General features: G+C 37.7%; 1 protein-coding gene across 2 annotated transcripts in view; it reads left to right on the top strand.

Annotated features, from left to right (window-relative positions):
* Nucleotides 1-2,697: 2,697 nt before the first annotated feature.
* The window catches only part of LOC121367879 (protein ANKUB1-like), a 29,572-nt gene continuing 8,159 nt past the window's right edge, over nucleotides 2,698-24,110 (top strand). Inside the window, exon 1 of one of the 2 annotated variants that reach the window (XM_041492322.1) lies at nucleotides 2,698-2,822. The gene's annotated coding sequence lies outside the window, so the exon portion shown is untranslated. Of the gene's footprint in view, nucleotides 2,823-13,956; nucleotides 14,147-24,110 lie in introns of those variants that run through there. The other variant, XM_041492320.1, reaches the window with a different exon arrangement.

The raw sequence follows: 24,110 nt of genomic DNA, 5'->3' as shown, positions 1-24,110 counted from the left end.
TTATGGAACAGTAAATTCACTACCGATATCTAGCTCGTAGACTGAGTGAGTCTGTAACTCTCAAATGTGTTCAAGTACGTGCTACGGTTTAGTATCAAGTTTATACCCCACGTGAACTATTTACTTTTGTTACTCTTGAATCCACAACAGTAGCAACCTGATATTAGTGGCTTACAATTTACACTTGTATATAGGGTTTTGTTTTTCTGACGTCCTGTGAATAGAAAAAAAGAAGAAGAATACTTTGGCTTCAACTGTAGCTCGGCAACAACTGAATTTGAGTTAATTAAAGAGCACGTCACGCCAGATTGCATGTTGCTGTAGCATGCTGGCTGAGATTATCTCGGCAACTACAAAAACTCCTAAAACTAGTAACGTTAGAGGGACATTCCTGAGTTTACTGTAGTGTAAGAGGTTTCCTACTAATACAATATTTCTACGATTAAACTTACATATTAAATATATTTTCTTATTTAGAAATATCAGTGTTTGTACATTCGATGTGTTTCTGGTCGTCATAATATTTGTAACTAGCCCAAACTGGATTTATATTAGGTAATAAAATTATGTTTGACCTAGTACAACTGCTAGGACGATCAGAAACACGTTTAATATATAGTCACTAATATTTTATTTAGAAAAATATATTTAACATGTGATTACAGTTATTTAAAGGTCTTTGTTGATTGACGTCATCTTAACAATCACTTAAAACTCAGGAATATTCCTTTAAAGTTTGTTTTGTTTGACGAACCCACTATAACACGTTGATTTATTAATCATCGGCTATTGTGTGTCAAATATTTCACAATTCTGAGACATGGTCTTCAGTGGAAACCTGCTGCATTTTTCCATTAGCAGAAAGGGACCTTTTATATGTAATTTCCTCACAGACTGGACAGTATATATATTTATATATATATATATATATATATATATATATATATATATATATATATATATATCGCGGTCCTTGATATATATGTCGAGGGGCACTGGTCATCACGGGAAGAATCCAAAGCATGAGTCCACCGAGGGGGTTTGACCCTATGACCATAGCACTCCAGGAAGGTGCTAAACTGACTGAGCTAACCCCACGTTCAGCTAGCATACGTTTCGCTGACGTTCGCTAACTATTCGATTGGTTCCCGACCTGGGCATTTGGTTTAACGTGAAGCGCATAAACTAGTCTAACGGACGTTTTTTTTCTGTTCGGTCTGGTTGAACGTAGCCCTGATCTCGCCCCTACTTAAAATTAGTATAACTAAGAAACATAAGTAGGCCTACAGTCAGTCCTATAACTAACGGGATATGAATAATTCAGATCATCAGTAGGCCTGTCATAATATTATTTGACGATATTCATGACAAACTTATAAGATACTGTGTTGGACAGAACTATCTGATGAAGTCAGTGGTTGTCTCCACGACAGGTATGCTTGAACAGTTCTATGAAAGAAACATGCAATTTTTTTTTACATACAATAATAAGATACAAATACAAATGTCCATTTGGGCAGAGTTGACTGAGCAAGCACACACTATGTATGTTGTTAAATCCATAGGCCGTATGGGCTCCCATTTGTGTAGGAGGGGGGTGTGGGGGCAGGCTGGTTTTTGCTCTTTGAAATGAAAATGCCCGAATCCGAATAACAACATTTATTCATATTAGCATTACTGCCGGACAGCTATATAGGGCTGTTAACGAATCACTACGCATTTTTACATGGATTACAACTAATTTTGAGGGTAGAATGCTGGAAATACATGGTAAAAAGGTCTCAGGTTAGCACATTTTGGCCGAATATCTGTATAATTTTTGCCCGAAATCGAGATTTTGCTCCAGCACTAGAGGGGCAGTTGCCCCCTATCCCTTACCCCTTCTCCTTGTCTCGTACGCTTATGGTTAAACCTGAATAAAACCAGCTATCTAAAAGATTATAGGGACGCGTCTTCTTTAGACAGGTGGCTGTTTAATTGAGGTTTGTTTGCATCTTCATATACTTTGGATCTCTTTAGGAGTATTAAATACCACAAACAAATAACCAGACCGTTGGTAAATAAACAGCTTCAACCCATTATGTCCAAAATAGAGGGATCGTATTAATGTTTCCTTATATATCAAATTGCAATTATATATTAAAACTAATATAGTTTATCCCTTAAGTGGTCTCTCTTCATTGAGGTATATTTATATTAGATTTCATATATTGGTATCGGCTATTTTCTACTCGCCCCAGCAGGCAATCTGACAATCATTTCTGAATACGGATCTGTACACACAATGAAATATTTAACTCATTATGCGCTTATTGTCAACTAAATCACTTTGAACTGGAAAGTCATTCCTTTAAAAAAGAATTGTATTAGATTCTGGCACCAGGCTTGACTTGGACAAGAGACATTGTGTTAGAATGAAGTTTTAAATATCTCTTTCTGGTCCCGATTGATCAGATGTCAACCAACACACAATTCCGGGAGTAAGACGAAAGCACGGTAGCCCCCGTCTTTCTTTCTGCATTTGTTCCGCAGATAATAGGCTTTTGTTAACGGACCTATATCCTTGTTGAATTAAGCTGGGGTATTTGTGTGTTGATATAAGAGTGATAAATCCATTAGTAAGCGCGCAGTGTTTTGGTGACCGCTACAAGGCCCTGGTTTAACTAATACGCCGGCACGCTATATGGTCACGCAATTTTAGAATATTTGTGGCTGTTCGCTATACCGAAGGCTGGTGCGGTGCGGTCATGGTACCCTATCAACACACAGCAGAGAAATCAGCACCTTGCGGTGGTCGGCTGTTTAGATGACTGGTAAATGAGGTAAGTTACTCTACTTCGTTAATGTGCCTTTCATTTGCACGTAGTACTACGTATTGGTGTTCAAGATCCATATAAATAAATGAAGTTAATTTAAAGTTAAAGTATGTTTTGTTTAACGACACCAGTGGAGCAGATTTATTAATTAATCATCGGCTATTGGACGTCAAACATTTGGTAATTTTGACACGTAGTCTTAGAGAGGAAACCCGCAACATTTTTTTTCCATTAGTAGCAAGGGATCTTTTATATGCAACATCCCAAAGACAGGACAGCACATAACACGACCTTTGATATACCAGTTGTGGTGCACTGGCGAACGCTTTGCCACAGGATTACATCCCGCCTCTTAAATGTAGTTGTGCCATTTGTAATAAAACTGTAGATATGCCATTTGTAATAAAACTAGATCTATAGATTATAAGGCATTTGAATCAAATGGATCTGTTCGCAAGTCAGTCATATAATGAAACAAAAGTTATGAATTAAAATAATTTAATATCTTGTTTATTAGGTACATGAAATTTAAAAGGTATTGTAATTTCTTTTGACAAGTACAACCATTATTCAGTGTAGGGGTTGTGTTCTTGTTTTGTGTGTGGGGGGTTGTGTTATTGTTTGGTGTGGGGGGTTGTGTTATTGTTTGGTGTGTGTGTGTGTGTGTGTGTGTGTGTGTGTGTGTGTGTGTGTGGTTTTTAAAAGTAATTTGGTATGTCGACCCCGATGTCGCACACTGTAATATTACATTGTTATCAAACCTGGTGATAAACCTGAACCCAGAAGTGTTTACCGAGCTAAGGATTGAAGTTTTGCAGTAGATATTAACACTTATCTGATCTTTTCAAGTCGCAATCTATTTCTTCTGCATTGCTGGCCATGTGTGGTATGGGGTGGGGTGAGGGTCAACCAGAGACCCTACATGCTCACCAAGACATATATCAAAGGCTGCGGTGTAGCGTCATGTCGGGCAAAGTGCAGTATAACATCTACTGAATGAATGAAAACAAAGAAGAAAAAGGTTTGTTTTGTTTGACGATACCATGGGCGGATCCAAGGGGGGGGGGGGGGACCAGGGGGACGCGTCCCCCCCAAAAATTGTTCAAGTGCCCTCAAAATGTCCAAGTGCCCTTTTTGTTGGAAGAATTTTTTTTTTTTTAAGTAAACAATAATTATATTGTAGATAAATGAAATCAAGATTTTCGTGTACATGCGCAAGCTTGCAGATATGTGTCTGTGTTATTGAGTCTCAATGGGGCCCCATTGAGGTTCTAACGCGAGTGACGCCAATTTACTTCATTATTGCTAGTATATTATGACGTAGAACTGTAGGAATTCATATTAATTGTAAATATCAAAACTTGTAGTAAGGTGCCCTTTTGACGAGTCAATGTGCCCTTCTTTTTTGGTCCCCCCCTAAAAATATTTCCTGGATCCGCCCATGGATACCACTAGAGCACATTGATTTGTTAATCATCGGCTATTGGATGTCAAACAAATGGTATTTCTGACAGTCATAGACGAAACCCGCTACATTTTCCCATTAGTAGCAAGGGATATTTTATATGCACCATCCCACAGACAGGATAGCGCATACCACGGCCTTTGATATAACAGCCGTGGTGCACTGGCTGTGACGAGAAATAGCCCACCGACGGAGATCGATCCCAACCCGACCGCGCATCAACTGAATGAATGAATGAATGTATGTTTAACGACACCCCAGCACAAAAATACACATCGTTCACTGGATGTCAGAAAAGGTCAAACATCTACTGCTAAATAAAATACATTATGCACAGTTCTATATAGTATATTAATCCTGGCACATAAGCGTACGAGACAGGGGGTGGGGAGGGGGGGGTGGGCCAGGAAGTAAACTGTATCCTAGTGCTGGAGCAAATCATCAAATTCTGGCAAAAACGGTAGATATATTCGGGGAAAGTCTGCTAACACGAGACCTTATTAAAATGTATTTCTATCATTCTACCCGCAAAACTGGTTGTAATCCATGGGAAAATGCGTAGTGATTAATTTGTAACTCTATATAGCTGTTTAGTAGTCATACAAATAAACGTTGTTATCAGGGGCGTAGCGTGATCTGGACCTGGGGGGGGGGGTTCGAATATGAACCAAGTGGACCTTTTTCTATTTTGTTTTTGCACCACCAAAAACTTCATATGTATAAACCTGTATGTTTTAGTTCTGAAAGCGGATCATTTGCTTCAGCGGGGGGAGGGGGGAGGGTTCGTCCGAACCCCCTAGCCTACGCCCCTGGTTATTCAGATTCGGGCATTTTTGTTTCATTCGGGCAAAAAAAAACATCAGCTTGCCCGTACAAAAATGCCATGGTATACATAAAATATATATACTAAATAAAAACAAATAACTACAAAAAAGCACTGATATCGGCTATATGCCATCCATTTATATTAAATTTTACTTTTTAGAACACAATTGTGGTTCAGTCTTGAATGTTTTTATTAAATAACTCAGAATGTATGACATAGATTTAATGTATTCAGGGCCGTAGCTAGCGGGGGAGGGGACAAATCCGAAATTTTATTATAGAACAAAAAAAAAAAATCAAAAAAAAAAAAAATCCTAGCAACAACCCGCGTATTTCGAATCTAGCAGGTACAGGCTGCCGAGACCGTGAGAATATTTTGTTTTTAAAACTATATCCCAGTACATCATTTAATCATCATTCATTAACTGTTAAAACATAGGCAATGTGACTCCTGTGTATAAGAACATCATATTTTATCCTCACTTTGAAGCCATTTTAAACGATTTTCGGCAAAGAAAATATTTTTACATAATTAATATTCAATTTACTTACATTTTCTTAATTACTCAATGAATATCTCCATAACCAATGTATTCCTGGACCTCGTGATCTTTTATAGTATCTCAATATCGATTTTGTCTAAAACAATTTTGTGCGTACGAATTTATTATTTCGACCAACGGTCAAACGTAATTTGAAATATTTTGGCAAAAGGTCATTCAAAATATATTTATCCGTATAATGCTTTATATTTAAATCATGTTACAGTAAGATAGTGGGGTTTTTGGGTGGTTTTAGGGTTTTGTTTTTGATTGTTTTTTTGTAAACAGAAAAAAGCAGTATGTGTGTATGTGTGTGTGTTTATTTTGTTGGGGGAAGAAACAGAAGACTTGCTATGGCTGAAAACTCGTAAATTAAAAGCTGGGGGAGAGTCTAATCTCAATAGCCTACATGTATTTAATAGACGTTGAAACCAAGCACAAACTGAAGATAAGTGGCTGTGTTAGTATCTTAACTGAAAGTTAATTAGTGATTGTTGGAATATCTTAATTAAACGGTAATTAATAGTGAAATGTATATATTAGTATTGATTTCCAAAGATGTGTTAGCAGTTAAGAACGTAACTATTAGCTAAATATACTCAAAAGACACTCTGCCTACTCCTAATCAATGATATCAGTTGTAGGTGTGAGTGCGGGGGTGGGGTGGTGGTCGAACACCCCTGCTCCATGCAAATTTCTTCTTCTCTTTTCAGTGTATTTTCGGGGGGAGCATGTCCCGATCCCCTAAAATCTTCGCTTGCCACCGTCTGAACACCAATCCCTGCAGAATGTCCTGCACACGCGCCTTCTTTTGTGGCGACACCACTAGAGCACAATGTTTTATTGGTCATCGGCTACTGGATGTCAAACATTTGGTTATCCGCTACATGTTTCTATTAGTAGCAAGGGATCATTTGTATGCACCATCCCACAAACAAGAGAGCACATACCACGGCCTTTGATATACCGGTCGTGGTGCTGTGGCTAGAGCCAGATATAGCCCAATGGGCCCACCGATGCGAATCGATCCTAGACCGAATGCGCACTAGGCGAGCGCTTTACCACTGGGCTAAATCCGTTAGATGTAAAATAGCCTTAGTTTAAAATGCCCGGAGTTGTTAAACAAATATTACTTTCCGCTTCCTTAATCTGACCCGCGTGAATTTACCTGTTTTTATATGTAATTTTATATAATTAAAAATAATCTCCATACAGCTCATGGCTTAATTAAGCCTGTTGTGCATGTACTACATTCACTCTCTGCTTTGTTATGTTTTGTAGAAATATCTAATTTTCAATTCAAGCACGCAAATAAATAGATCTAGTTCTAGCGTATATACAAACATGAATAGTTCTACAATACTACACGCCGTATCTGTATATTTACATAACAGTAACACTACGAGGTTTGTTCTTGTATTTCTAAAATATTTCTAATAAAAGAAAGTTCTTGTTCCGAAATACCTGTGGGTGTTCTTTCATAAAATAAATATAGAGAGACACCTTGATCCCCTGTAAAACCTTCTGATCCTCTTTGAATGTTTATTATATTTCACGACCGCGTTATTTAATACGTATTGAATACGACTCTTCGTTATCGTCTTCTTATAACGAACTGCGTTGTTAAAGTTCTTCAATAAAAAAGACGTCTTTTTTCAGTGATATAATAAGAAGTTGTTTATTAGCAATAAATATTCAAATGGATTAGTGAATATTGATCCTGGATCAGTGTAGATATACGTATAGTGTGTATATCTCGCGCACTGACAAATCCTCATACAAGACTATATAGATGAGAATCTGTGTGGCCTACATGTGCTGAACATACTAAGATATGTTTGTGGGTTGGTTGGTATTAAAGGGACAGACCCTAGTTTTTCTAAACACTATAGATAGACAATAATACATGAGTGGCCGTTAGATACCACTTATCTCATAACGAGTTGTTTTAAAATGTATCTAACGAGCGAAAGCGAGTTTGATACGTTTTTAAACAACGAGTTGTGAGACAAATGGTATATAACGGACAGGAATGTAATTATTTTATTTCTTACATATCCTCAAAAACCATGTTTTAAGCACATTAAAAAAAAAATTCGTTCTAAAAGATATTCACAACCCTTTGAACTTGTAGCTGACTTATGCATCACAGACACATGATAGTCAGGTTAACTATACGTCACAATGTAATCGATTTCCATCGTGTTGTTTTTCATTGGATATATGGCATTGGTAACCTGACATCATCTAGGAGCAGCCAGTCGTATGTCTTGAAATTGTTAGCACACGTACGTGTTTAAACAGGATATGTGTTATCATAAATAACGCATGGTGTTCTCACCAACGGGTGTGTAAGAAACATATTTTTTACTATTAGAGCCGTTTATGATCACTGAAATCAAACTTTTCTTATATTTTATTGTTTAATTTATTCATTTCCGTACAACCGAAGTCTTTCTGGTCATCCTGGTTTTTCTAATAACACAAAATGCATTTTTGATATTTTTAAAAACGCATGTGCGTCTGAGAACTAACAGTTATGGAGTCGAGTTATAGTCTATTTTAAACAATATTTCACCGTTTCAACTTCACAGACTCTTGTTCCACTCTTTTGTAACGTTATCCAAATGTGTTACAGGTATGTAACTTAACCAAACTTCGTGTCCATGTTTACGGGTTGAGACTAGGATCTGCGCCTTTAATAATGGCGGTGCTGTGGCTGTCTCGGTATATTTGTTCTCGTTGTCATTATAAAGTAGTTGTTCTTATAGGTCTTTTTCTGGTGGTATCGTCAGTGATGATGATGATGATTGTGGTGGTGGTGAAGACGATGACGATGACGATAATCGTTTTCATGATCAAAATAATCGATTTTTTTGTTATTAATATACCTGATATTTGTTATTGTATTTGTAACGAATTATTTTATTCATTGTAAGTAATTACTTCATGTGGAATTTGTCGAACCATCTCGGTGAATCCATTCAGCTGATTGGTGGGGTTTTTTTTCATCGTTCCAACCAGTGCACCACAACTGGATTAATCCCGTGGTGTGTGCTTTCCTGTTTGTTGGAAAATGCATATAAAAGATCCCTTGCTGCATTAGAAAAAAATATAGCGGGTTTCCTCTGATGACTACGAGTCAGAATTACCAAATGTTTGACATCCAATAGCCGAAGATTAATTAATCAATGTGCTCCATTGGAGTCGTTAAACAAAACAAACTTGTTTATGTGGAGTTTATATACATATATATTCAGCGTATATACTTGTGTACAAAACTTAAATATCGTGGAAAATGCATTTAAAATGTATTGTATATACCATCATTTGCCATGATGAATTTTACTTGCAGAATGCGGTAAATTGCATTTCAGGACATAAGGTTTTTCAGAATGTTTTGGGGGAATATTCCCCTGAACTCCTTACAAAATCCGGCGCTTTGCGTTTTAGATATCAGTCCATCACAGTCCCCCAATCTACCCCACCTCCACCCCCCGCATCATTTCCTGAAGACTACACGAAAACAGGAAGTAACGCATCCTGAATTTAAAAATTCTCCAACAAGTGTGCTTGTAAATTATCAGTAACCATAGTAACAATGTCCGCGACTCTGAAACCCATAGATGGATAGGGGATAAAACACAAGCGTACAATTATTTTAGCATATAATTTCACTTACGACAGACACGGATCGCATTTTTAGTCCTGTACTTGACGCAACGAATCGATATTTTGATATAAAAAAATCTTAATGTCACCAAATTACTATGGACCGCCATTACAGGAAACTAGATGGTCCACATGGGGGGATAGCTAATACTTTTTCAACGTACTTTTCCCTCTACACAGATTAAGATAATATGCTTGCCAGGTGAAACATATCTATGACGAATATCGAAAACGTCAAGGTTAATCGACCAACCAGATATACATGTATACGTATGCAATGTTAGTGCACAGATACACATCAAATTATCGGTTATGCCGTTTTAAGATATGGTGAATGCTATATGAGTGGCCGTTGAATTTACCATTTATCTTACAACCATTTAAAAAAAAAAAAAAACATATTTAACGAATAAAAGCATTTTTAAACAACGATTTGTAAGATAAATGGTCTCTAATGGTCACGAATGTAGTATTCTTTTTCTTATACAGCATCAAAAACCATATTTAAAATAAATTTAAATGTCTTTTCCAATTAAAGCTATTTCACGGCATTCGCGCGGCAGTTAACTTATACGTCACAAAGTAATGAGTTACAGGTTAACTCGCACGTCACAGAATAATCCATTTCGGTCGTTCTAATTTGATTGGATGATATGGCTGTAGTAATCACTAATCACGTGTCTCAGATGTGATCTACAAAGGGTCAGCTCTTATACGGGTATGTGAGAAAATATGATTAAACATGGCATATCTACGGGCTAACAGACAAAACATAGGTTCACGAAAAGTAAACGCACAATTGTTGAGGAAGCTACATGAATAAATAAGAGTTAGTTTTCCCCGCTTTATTTATTAGTTAATTTCCTGGAGGAAATCTAAATTAATAAATAATGCACACTAATGTAACAGCAATTTTGATTTAGTTTCGTTAAAGCCGCACGCCCTAGTTCCATCCAGCGAAAATAAATTATAATTTGGTTAATCTACAAACCTGTAACACACTTAGATCACGTTTTTATCAAATGGAGTGAAAAAGCAGGTTTTATATCGATAAATACCATGGGAATCCCCATGTCCCAATTGCTTGAAATAATTTTGAAAGTTTGTATTTTGATGTCACCGGTAGATGTCGCTCGAAGCACAACAATGCCTACGTCACGACAAATTTCACAGACTTGGGGTGCGTTCTTTTCACCTCTCCTGGACATGTTCCAACTGTTCTGTCCTGGTTGTATCCCCTCTCCAGATATCGTAGGACTTAGCAAAATTATTGGTTTTAAGGGTTTGTAACGTTTTGTATTGAGATACTTACTTGTTTGAACTTTATTGTTACTGAAAATGTTCACGAACTGTGAAGAAAAATCTCACAAATGAACAACAACAAATCGGATGTTGATTGCGCGAACCGTGCACGAGAAAACAAATCGAACCAAAATGATAACGGCCACGTGGTATACCAACGTCTGTGACATTGATGGAAATATCCCGTCTAAAAATAGATTAGACCTTGTCTGCTCAACGGTTTTTTCTCAAACGTGCGTCCGTTTTTCAGAAATACGAAAAATGCATTTTGTGGTATTACAAACACCAGGATTACCAGGATTACCAAAAAACACTTCAGGTGAATGGAAATGTATGTTCTAAATAATAAACGGTAAGTAAAGTGCAATTGTATTTGTGAAAAAATGGGTTTAATAGCGAAAAACAACGCCGTAATGGTTAACAACTAGCCGTAACTAGGGTGTGTCCCTTTAATTAAAAGACGAGCTTTATTTGATCCAGATTTTTGTTGAACATATTTGAATTTCCGAACATTCGATTTTTCTTTCTTTCTTTTCTGGTGGGGGCGTGGGGGGGGGGGGGGGGTGCAGGGGATGTTGTTTTGTTAGAATTGTTCTTTCTTTCTTCTGTTTATATAGACGGACCACGGGGTGGGAATTATGTAACTTGTGTTACCGTTTTTCCATCAGATACAATAATTTCCATGAGACTGCCTGATTCAGCATCAATCTTTAGTGCGGACGTTTGAGCAGTCCTTAAAGACTTGGAAAAACTGTTTCATTCATATTTACTAATTTCAAAGATTAATTTTTGTGTCGTCAAGTTTTACGTAATATGAAGCTGGAACATCTCTTAATTTGGATGATAATACGAAAGTGTGTCTTTTGAACCATTGCCAATAAAGACATTGTATTTTGCTGGGTGCCCGCAATGTTGGCATCAGGGGTAATGAAAAGGCAGATTCTGTCTGCTTTGGGTTTGCCTCACGCTAGGGTTGGAGTACCTTATACTGATTTTAAACATAGTATTAACCAATTAATCCTTTCAACTTAGCAACATTATTGAAACGGTGCGGTTGCGAACAAGCTTCATTCTGTTAAGCCAGTCCTAGGAGAGTGGCAGTCCTCCTGTAGGCGGTACAGAAAGGATGAAATAGTCTTGGATCGTGCTCGCATCGGTCACACATGCTTGACCCATGAATTTATTCTGAAGAAGGATCCTCCACCTCAGTGTGGACACTGTCAGTGTGCTCTGACGGAACCCCACATTTTAGTGGAGTGCAATCATCTGAAGGAAACTAGAAAATATATATTTGGTAGAAGAAATGTAATGGAATCATTCCACCCAGAACTTTTCTTGCAATTTCTTCGTGATACTGAATTTTATTCTAAATTTTAATTTTACCTATGTGTGATATTTTTATTTTTTGCACAGTTCTTTACACTGTTTTAATTTAACTGTTGCGTTTATACAATTATGAAAAATGCATTTTTGGGTATTACCCAAACTTGGATAGTGTTTAAAAACTAGGGTCTGTCATAACTTATTCATATCCAAATGTGGGATATTTGTTCTTCAAATACACTTCTTACATAAAATTATCAGTGATAGAAATGGGAGGAGTTTAGAAGAGCGGTTCGTCAAATTTAAAATAAATCCTTCTGTGGTGGAATACGATTTAAACAACGTCAAGTGCTACTCAAAATGTGTAATGTGTTCTTGTGGGGGGGGGGGGGGGGGGGGGGGGGGGGGTATGTGGTGTCATCAAAATCTTGATCGTATTTCAGTTAGTATACATACCAAAATCCCTCGTCTACTTCAAATTTAATTTTATCAAATTTCTTGAGACTATTTTATATTTTTGTACAAAGCCAACGTCGATGTATAAAGTAGGGGATGAAATAAATTGTCCAAAGTACATAAGCAGTAAAACCAAATGTTGAATAGTATAAGCTTATACAATGGTATTTGGTACCAGCTGCCATGGTTTATACCAGTGAGGGATTAAGCCTTATCACTGTGACAAGTGTTTATTGGTGCATAAATATGTCACAATAAGTCCTGTTTAATGTATTAACTTTCTAAATAGCTGTTTCAGATTTGCTGTCTAGACAAAGAAAAACTATTTGGGTTGCTATGAAATTACTGCCAATACAATACTGGTTTCACTCAAGTTAAACATGCTATAAAGTAACACAATATCGGGAAGTTCCATTTTAATCTTATATTTATCTATATGTCGTTTATAATACAGTATAGCATAACATGACATGGCATAGCATAGCATAGTGGTAATACAATCTTTAATATAATACACAAAGCCTTTTTAACAGTTTCCCCATCGTTCTGACCTCTTCTTCTCTTTTGATTTGTACTGCCGACCGCCTTCTTTGTATTTACCCGTTACCGCACTTCGCAAGAATCTATTTAAACTCAAGTCCAGTCGACTACCGAACGCATATCGTGTTAAATATTGCGTACAAAAATGAATTCCATAAATACAACGGCTTTGGAAGCCGCCATCTTTGTCATGTAACATAGAAATGGCTATATTCATGGCGACCGTGCATATAATATCGGCTAATGAAGGCTAGCTGTCTCGACGGGAGTTGTTGGTTTTTTGGGAGGTTTTTGGGGGACGACCCAGTGTAAGGCTACCAGAGCCCCATCTAAACGATCCCGTGCTAAATACGGTTGCATACTAATAATATGTGTTATATACCTATTATATATCATGTCATTGTATGTCTTGTTTTGACTGCGGGTAAGTTTATATATTTAAGAAAAAACAACCTTGCTGCTAATCGTGACAATAGGACCTATTAACAATCTACATGATGGCAGCAGCTGCAGGTTTCTGTTTTCATTCCTTAGATCACATTTCGTAATTCTGACACGTAACCCTGTAGGTGTTGATTAAACAATGAGCTGGGATGTCAGTTTAATCAGTACCGTGGTGTATTAATACTGACGTGGTGAAGCCAACAACAAAAGCTCACAATAGGTGCAAATGACATAAGAAATGAATCAGCGACTGACGGAACAATGACAGCGGGGTTCCCGTTAAATACCCTTGTGTAAAGCAAACCGCCCGTTCAAGTGATATTTGATATTTGCTTTCGTTTTATGTTCAAGTTTTCGTATCATTTTCAATCTGAGATTGTCTTCAAGAAACGTGAATAATACAGGCACATAGAGAACACTTTACTTACCCACGATACCCAAATTTACTGTTATACGTCTGTCAGGTAAGAACGATAACCTAATGTAGACCATTTCAGAACAAAAGCAGCGTGTGTATATATATATATGAAGTGTGTTTAAATTGAACAGAAGTGGTTGTTTAGACAATACTGACATGTCGGGACATTAGGCTCTTCACGGAGGTAGATAAGCTTCACTGGCTGTGGTGTTGTGTCACCAAACCGGACTGTAATACGTAGACTCACAGTATAGAAGGTTCCGTGCAGTATAGATATAACATAGTGTGCTTTAGTTCGCAAAGGAAAGGAATGTTTAACAGCTCAGCACATTATTCAATTACCGTAAGTATATATAGTGTGAAAGACTGTTCTTTTTGACATATATTGTGAGTAAAACATTTTTCATGTAAATTGTTGTGCAATATTAAACTCAAAATTAGACAAATTAAATCATGATTTTTTTAAAATTATTTTCATTATGTTTTTGTTTTTTTTATAATTATTTTTTAAAATGTAAAATCCCACCTCTGGGCGGTGGAACACCTACGTTTATAAGGTTAATTATTACTGGGGTGGGGTCTAGACTGTTACAACCGAAATTTACAGGGGATGTCGATTCATGCTTCCCCGAAAAATATTTTGGAAAAAAGAACAGTTGCTCGATATCGACCCTCGAACCCACCACCCACACCTCATCCTGTATAGTATGCAGGCAAATAATGGACATATACATGTATTTTCTGATGTGCACTTTATAGATAATAAAACTGCTTGTGACCAGATATGGGGAAACCAGGCAAAAGTTGCTAATAGGAATTAATTAATGCATAATGTCATTTTATTTTTAATTTAAGTAAATGATACAAAACAATACCTTTACTTTCTGATGTATTTAGATAACTAATGGTTCTGTAAACGTTATCATATATTCTATTACATACTATATGCGTCGATGATGTTAAGTAGATATCACGTCTGGGGGGCTTTAAGAAGGGTTGCGAATAAAACATCATATAACAATTATCATACACAAAGAACTTTTTATTTACTTTAAAAATACCCTGAAAACATAATAAAGGCATTTGGCCTTCAATAGGTATGTTTTCTGTTTTGAGAAAATTGATCACAATATGTGTTAATCTATTCACCAGTGATGTACCAAAACGTTTTTATTTTTTTAAATGTTTGTGTAATGGATGCCGTAGTGACGATTGTGAATCTGCATAGCATTCAGTGCCGTATATTTGTACAAGACTGATTCCACAAGAAGGGTATGCAGTCATGACTAACTGTCAGGGCTATGTGCTTTGTCCATAAAGAGCTGGCCTGGTGTTTATTAACTTTATAGAGTCTGGATTTGAGACTCTAACAGAGTCTGAGACACTAATAATGTCATGACAACGCCATACAAATTGTATGCGTGTGACGTCATTGGAGATTGAGTCTGGACTCTAAAAGTTTTATAAGCACGAGCCAATTTCACAAAACATCGCAAGTTTACGTCTGCGACTAACAGTAATACCAGTGGTTCGGTTACAGGTGTTTGGCATCGATTTCTCGGCGAAAATTACATGATTACGGAAGATAGAGCATTTTAAGGACAAAACAAAATGAAACGTGTACTTCAAACAATGTGTGTTGTCATGATAGTAATAGTTGAGTCGTAGACTTACGTCTACGTGCAAAACTAGACTTACGATGCTTTGTAAACTTGGGCCCTGGTTTTGACCACGATATATGGTTCCATCTCCGTCGGCACGTTCAAAAATTGCGTCACACTAAATTTATAAATGTTTTTTTAACAAAACATTTTTTTAAACTTTTGGATTGATATTTTTAAATCAATTATTCCAATCCCATTATAAGTAACTTCTAAACTATCCCCTTAATTACCCCCCCCCCCCCCCCCCCCCACCATGTTCTGGGATCGACTACTAGTGATTCCAGAGACTGGACCCAGGGTAGGCATGTCTGAACCTTGAATGGATACGGACATGTAAAACATGTTTGTCCTGTCCTAAACCTTCCGTAAACATTGGTGACGTCTAAGTGCGCATATGGATGTGCGTAGAATAATATCTAAAACAAGGAATTGTAAGTGGTAGAAAGTGTGTTTGTTTTGTTTAACGACACCACTAGAGCACATTGATATATTAATCATCGGTTATTGGGTGTCAAACATTTGGTAATTCTGACTCGTAGTCAATAGTGGAAACCCGCAACATTTTCTTAATGCAGCAAGGGATTGTTCATATGCATTTTCCCAGCGCCAGGAAAGCATATACCGCAGCCTTTGAACAGTTGTGGTGCACTGGTTGGAACGAGAAAAAGTAAGTGGTAGAAGACCACAGTTATTTGTGAATCTTCAGCTGAGATTTATACATGCCAGCCCCTGGCATCCTAAATACTCACCTATGTTTAAAAATAAAAAGATAGAGGTAATTTTAGTCGCAAAGAAATTACAAATAGAAAGAAAAAGAAAGAAATGTTTTATTTAACGACGCACTCAACACATTATTTTACGGTTATATGGCGTCAGACATATGGTTAAGGACCACACAGATTTTGAGAGGAAACCCGCTGACGCCACTACATGGGCTACTCTTCCGATTAGCAGCAAGGGATATTTTATTTGCGCTTCCCACAGGCAGGATAGCACAAACCATGGCCTTTGTTGAACCAGTTATGGATCACTGGTCGGTGCAAGTGGTTTACACCTACCTATTGAGCCTTACGGAGCACTCACTCAGGGTTTGGAGTCGGTATCTGGATTTAAAATCCCATGCCTCGACTGGGATTCGAACCCAGTACCTACCAGCCTGTAGACCGATGTCCTACCACGACGCCGCCGAGGCTGGTCAAATTACAAATAGAGTCATAATTATAAAAGAGGACTCATTTTAAATATTTTGAGTTAATTTTTGAGTTACCTTTTGTGTTAAAATGTGTCTCCAAATTGCATAATTTTGGGTCCATTTTTGACAATGTTCACACCCATACAAACCACATCCAAACGGGAGTTGGCGGATATGAAAGAAGGAAGGAAGAAATGGTTTATTTAACGACGCACTCAACACATTTTATTTACGGTTATTTGGCGTCGGATGACGCATATATTTATTGAAACCTTGCTCATTAAACCTTACAAAAATCCTCATTTGAATAAAGATTTAGCTATTAATTTTTTCGTAAAATCAGCTTGTTTGAAAATTACCCAGATTGCCCGCGTTCCATTTTTGTCACAAGTGAAACCCGGTGTATGAATACCGAGCCTCATTACAGCCAAACAGTTTGCAGTCCTGGTAAAAAAACAACAATCAAATGTAATATTTAAAAATAACTCCTTGGCTATCTCTAAGCTTAAGAATTTACTGCATATTCCAAATAATTACTCTTCAAACATGGATCTATGCAAAAACAAGTGAACTATATACTGCTATCAAATATTCTATAGAAATATTGCTCAAATTAGGACGGAGTACCTTTAAATCTACGAAGGAATAAGGAATAAAAATAGTACAGCAAAAAAATAAAACACCAATTAAATATACTTCATTAGCTTTAGAAATACCAGTGTATCAGTGTAATGAATATATTGACAGTGTATGACAAACAACGTATATGCGGAATACTTATTCACTTTAGAAATACCCACCCAAGGAATACACTAAATGTACCAGAAACTTGACAAATAAAAATCTATAATTACAATCATTCTGATGAGTAGTTCATTGCCTTCAGAAATACCTTGAAATATATATTAAATGTGTTAGAAACATGAGAAATTCGTGGCGCCAAATGTTATATATATTAACAAAACCAAATGTTGATTCCCGTGGACATACACTATTTACAGATATTCTTCAGTAATGACGTATTGGTGCCGCAAAGCTGTAAATTTACAACTGACTGTCAGCAACAATTAATCAGTTGGCTTACATTCCTCTGTGCCAGTAAATTGTTTTATTTATCCAGCAGTATCGAATGCCACCAAAACAAAATAGAACAAATCGTTTTATAATTATTGTCCCGAGTTCTCTTGCGGGAGCTATAGTCAACAAAAGGTCCACACGCGCTATATTGTTCCTGGTAGAATTTCAGGACTGACACTAAACTTTATTGTTTGATGTGTCATTCATGTCGTGCCAGTGGTAAAGCGCTCGCCGGTCTGGGATCGATCCTCGTCGGTCGTCCATTGGGCTATTTCTCGTTATAGCCAGTGCACCACGACTGGTATATCAAAGGCCGTGGTATGTGCTATCCTGCCTGTGGGATGGTGCGTATAAATGACCTCTTGCTATTAATGGAAAAAATGTAGTTGATGTCCTCTCTAAGACTATATGTAAAAATTACTAAATGTTTGACATCCAGTAGCCGATGATTAATAAATCAATATGCTCTAGTGGTGTCGTTTAAACAAAACAAACTTTAACTTTTTTATGTCGTCCGTTGTCTGGTGTGCAATGAGTCTCAAGATCTCGAAAATGGGATTTACACAAGAAAATAGAACCAGAAAATGTGATCGTGTGGGATAAACTCAGACGCTTAGTATCTTTCGCATCTCAGAAATGGGATTTACACAAGAAAACTGAACCAGAAAAAGAAGTTCCGGTGTTGTATTCAATACATTCTGTTGAATACAAAATTAGGGGGTTTTTTTATTCCTCGGGTGAAAAAGGTGTGTATTACTCTAATGAGATTACCTGCTTGTGTAATACGAGGCGTGTTTCACGCGTGAAGACCTCTGTGAACGTAAAGTCTCGTGGGTAAGGCTGATTATCTCCGACTTACAATCTCCCGATCAAATGTTTCGATTATCCAGGACTAAATCTCGTATGCTGCTTGCACGTGCACGTTGCTGTAATCCCGTTACTTCAGGTAGGGCATTAGTGACTTTAATACATGGTTGACATTTAAAGCCATCTTAAGACATATGCTTACTGCGCAATTTGTTGTAACGATCTATATCACATAATTTATTTTTAAAACGTTTTGGTTTTGCCACATACAGCTATCTGCCTCGGTTGTGTCTTCTGGCAGAACGCTCGACTGATGTACGATAGGTTGCAAGTTCGATCGTCATCAATGGACTTGTTTCTTTTCCCCAGTGTCCCATGGCCGATACATCAAAGCCCGTGGTATGTATTGTCCTGTCTATGGGAAAGTGCAGATATAGGATATATTGCTGTTTATCGTTAGTAGTAGTCTATGTGCCGGTCTAGTGTTTCCTCTCTTTCTATCGTCCAAATGTCGAAATAACATTATGTTAGACACTAATAGCGCCACTTTCTTTTCTTTTCCTTTCCCGTTACCGGTTATTACTCAGAGTGAGTTTGAAGATAATATTACGGTAATTCTCTCTCACTAACAACTAATCATTAAATATAACCCGTTGTCCTCCGCAAACAACCTATATAGCTGCGTTTTGTGCCCAGGACAGCGTGATTGAACATTAATTGAATATTAGAAGAATGAAGTTCAAGTTTTTAAAATAAATAAGGAAATAAATAAATAAATAAATAAATAAATAAACGCAGGTGAAGTAATTGGTGAAGAGATCGCTATACATATTGAGTCAAAAAATAAGTATTGAACGGACGTGGGGTGGGGGTCGAGGTGGGAGTGGTAGTGGTGGTGGCATGGCTTTGATCGACGATCTCTTTCTTTGCAGGTATAGCACATTTTCAAATGTACTTAGGGGAGCGAAAAGTCCCTTTGGTGGATAGATGTCTGAAGAAAGCAGTGGTTCGGGGTGGGGTTGGGGACCATATGTATAAGAACTATTATGTTCCTTGTTTTTACTAACAAAGCGGGATCTAGTTCAGTCGGAAAAGCGCTCGGCTGAGGTTCTTGGGTCGAAGGATCGAATCCTTTCGGTGAATCTATTCTTTGATAGGTTTGTTTTTCCTGTTGCAACCAGTGCCACACGATCTGTATATCAAATGCTGTGGTATGTCCTGTTCTGTTTATGGGACATGCACATAAAATATTCCTGCGAAAGAAAAACAGTAGCGGGCTTCCTCTGACTACGTGTCACAATGACGATAGCCGATGACTCATAAATTAATGGCCTCTAATTGTGTCGTTAAGCAAAACAAATTGTAAACTTTACAATACAACTAGATTGTGTACTGACGTACTGAGTATGGCACCATTTTGTATGTAGTTTACTAGCTTTATTTATTCGTCGTATACAGCACAGCATTTACCCGTTAATACAATTTTCAAAATGACTGCTTTTAACTTCTCAAATTACACCACTAAAAACGAATGGAAACGTATTATGTGAATGTCCATTATAGAAATGATTAATATGCACATTCCGACAAATATCATGAGCAAATCAATACGTCTACCCATATCAAAAGGGCCACAGCATTTAATAGCAGCACTCAAGTATTTTTGTAATTATTGTTTTGTGTGTAGGACTGCACTGCTGCAACCCCTCATTGCGTACAGGGGCGAATGTGGCTCAGTATTAAATATTTCGTCTGATAGGTCTTAGGATCGATCCCCCTTGAGGAACTCGGGGGATTTTGCCGTCTAGCCTATGAAGAATGTGCACATAAAATATTCATTCTTTCGGTTGGGTAAGATTATGTGGCGGTAACGGATTCCATTTCTCTCTCTCTCTCTCTCTCTCTCTCTCTCTCTCTCTCTCTCTCTCTCTCTCTCTCTCTCTCTCGCTCTCTCTTGCCCCCCCCCCCCCAAGTATCACATACATAGGCGTACCTGAATTAAACGAAAATCCCCGAATCTGTAACGTTTATTCATACTACCAAACATATATAGTGTTCCCGACGCATTTCTACATGTATTACAACTAATAGTGTGAGTATAATGATGGAAATACATGGTAAAACTTTTCAGGCCCGGGGGGGGGGGTCGGGGGGGGGGGGGGGGGGGGGGGGGGGGGGGGGGGGGAGGTTGTAGCCCAGATGTAAAGGATCCATCCCCCGTTGTTGGTCCTATTGGGTTATTTCTCGTTTCAGCCAGTGGTTTAGAACTGATGTACCAAAGGCCATGGTATGTGCTATCCTGTCCGTGGAATGGTGCATATAAAAGATCCCTTGCTACTAATGGAAAAATGTAGCGGTTTTCCTCTCTAAGACTATATGTCAGAATGACCAAGTGTTTGACATCCAATAGCCGATAATAAATAAAAATTAATGTGCTCTAGTAGTCTCGTTAAACAAAGCAAACTTTTAAACCTTAGTCCAAATATTAGACCAACCGCAGTGATGAGGCGTAACGATTGTAGGTCGAATGGCTTGTAAATTAGGCGTGACCATTTCTTCAGAAAAATCAATAGCTTTGTAGCTTGATATTACATACCAGTTTAATGCGTGTTAGTGTGCGTTGTTTATCGCCGTAACACACGCTCGAGTGTCACTTTTCACGGTTATATGGTAGGTGTATGTCGTATATTTCACGGTTTTGTGACGCCGGGGATCCTTGCGTTATGGTAACGACCAAACACATTTTATAGCCCTGTCGAGTGGAATAACTCCTATGAATAACTTTTATAGTATGCCTAATAAACAAAGTCTTAAAAGTTGAACTGAAAAGTCAACGGTAATGGGACGGACTATTAAAGGTTTACAAAGTGTGTTAGTTTTAAATATATATTTTAGCTGATCTCTACCAGCTAGGTGAACTATGTACTGAGTATTTGCCGATTCGTTCGTTCTTTCTTTCGTTCGTTCGTTCGTTCTTTCGTTCATTTGTTCGTTCGTTCGTTCGTTCATTCATTCATTCATTCATTCATTCATTCATTCATTCATTCATTCATTCATTCATTCATTCATTCATTTATAAACTGAGTGAGTGACTGACTGACTGATCGACTGATTCTTTGATATGTTTTTCCGTGCCCATGTTCCAAGTTGCATGCTGGCGGGTGTGCGGGGTTTCGGGGATCGAAACTCATCCTCTGCTCAAGCAGATGTTCTTTTTTAAATGCATTTTCCGATATACCAATCGTGGTTCACTGGCTGGAACGAGAAATAGCCCAGCGCATCACGTGAGCGCTTTAACAGTGGGCTGCGTCCCGCATCTTGTGGTGTTGGCGTCATCCTTATTAAATTATGCAGATATATAAATTATATACTCTTCAAAAAAAGTAGGGGAACCTAAATATTAATATCAACTATTAGTCCACAGACATCCTAGTAAAGAACGTTCAGGTCTGTTTATGAACACGCCAAAACACATTTCATAGTTTGTACGTGCATCACGCAGTTGCCCCGTACACGTGCGTAGGGTGTTATTCTCAATTTTGACCATTTCCAGGAAGATCCATTAATCACTGTGGAACATTATTTCTGTCAATCTTTTTTCATTCTGTTGATCATACAGTTGTTATTGTTTTGTTTTTAGTCATTTTTATTGTTTGAATTTGCGATTTACTGATAAAAAAACCCCGTCAACTTTCAAATTTCACTTCAAGATCTTTGATGGTCATAAAACCTACTGTAATACTGAACTATCGGTTGTAATGTTTGCCCAGTTAATTCACTATTATCATATAACCATTCCTCACAGCTAATATAGGCCTACCTTACAATTTTGGCAATTATAAATTCTTATTAGAGTTCCCCTACCTTTTTTGAAGAGTATATGTATATGATTTTGTGTGGGTATGTAATTCAAGGTATAATATTTATATTTCACAAGACAAATTAATAAATATTTTAGTACAACTTTGAAACTGTGCATTTCTCGTTCCAGACAGTGCACCACGACTGGTATATCAAAGGTCGTGGTATGTGCCATCCTGTCTGTGGGATGGTGCATATAAAAGATCCCGTGCTACTAATGGGAAAAAAAATGTTGCGGGTTTCCTCTTTGACTGTCAAAATTACTAAATGTTTGACATCTAATAGTCGATGATTAATAAATCAATGTGCTCTAGTGGTGTCATTAAAAAAAAAACTGTTTTGAAACTGCGCCTTTAATTGGATATAAGCTCGAAAAGTAAACGAGTGTAAAACGTTGCAGGCACAATCTGATTTGGGGGAGGGGGGGGGGGGGTTCTGCTAAGAAGTTAATTCTGGTTTTTGTATATGTCTGTGAATGAATCCTGTTTGACAGTCCTGTGATTGGTTATATCAGTGTTGACGTCATACCTTACGTACGGAGGTCGGTTTTGTTTCGCTTCATTTGACGTTCATTTGGCTGTAGGCTGATCAACTCGAGATAACGTCTGTATACGTATGGTACGTGTGCTTTAAAACAGTCTGTTAAACAAAGATAAAACCCGGGATGAAGGTATTAATTGTATCATATAATAGAACACCTGTTGGTTGAACCCCATACCCCGAATTATGAAAATCTATATGTCACTAATCGGTCCCGTAAATCGGTGAGAAATATTAAAAGGTACGGAAATATATAACACTAAAACATAGGTTCTTGTGTCAAGGTTAAGTCACATTGAACTCGATTTGTACTTGGATACGTGCCTGTCTGGAAACGTAGAGTTCTGTAGACATTAATTATTAGAGTTCCACGTCTTGTATATCAGTGGTGTGTAATATCCTGTCTGTAGAAAAGTCTATCAGAAATCTTTAGGCTGGTAGGTACTGGGTTCGCATCCTAGTACGGACTCCAACTCTTGAGTTTCTGTCAATGGTTTCATTTCTGAGTTAGTTTCAACGGCTCCATCCCTGAGTTAGTTTCGCCGGCTCCATTCTTGACTTAGTCTCAACGGCTGCATCCCTGAGTTAGAAAATGGTCCATCCCTGAGTTACTTTCAACGGTTCCATCATCCCTGAGTTACTTTCAACGGCTCCATCCCCGAGTTACTTTCAACGGCTCCAACTTTGAGTTAATTCCAACGGCTTCAACTCTGGGTTAGTTTCAACGGCTCCAACTCTGAGTTAGTTTCAACGGCTCCAACTTTGAGTTACTTTCAACGGCTCCAACTTTGAGTTAGTTTCAACGACTTCAACTCTGAGTTAGTTTCAACGGCTTCAACTCCAGGGGCGTAGCGTGACCTGGTCATGGGGGGGTTCGGATATGAACCAAGTGGACCCTTGTTCACACACACACACACATACACACACACACACACACACACACACACACACACACACACATACACACACACAACGTATACATATATATATATATATTACAATTATATATTTTAAAAAACCCAAAGAAACAATACAAACGAACAACAAACCACAGAAATTCCACTTACTAGATCGTAACTGGTTTATGGTTTAATTATCGATGAGAGTTCAAGACGCCTTGGATGACATTGTACAAACACGTTCACGACACGGTCAAGATCAATCTC

Source organism: Gigantopelta aegis, chromosome 3, assembly GCF_016097555.1.
Source record: "Gigantopelta aegis isolate Gae_Host chromosome 3, Gae_host_genome, whole genome shotgun sequence".
In the NCBI taxonomy this organism is placed as follows: domain Eukaryota; kingdom Metazoa; phylum Mollusca; class Gastropoda; order Neomphalida; family Peltospiridae; genus Gigantopelta; species Gigantopelta aegis.
Note: the sequence above shows the minus strand (reverse complement) of the source record. Positions and strands in the feature narration are given on the sequence as shown.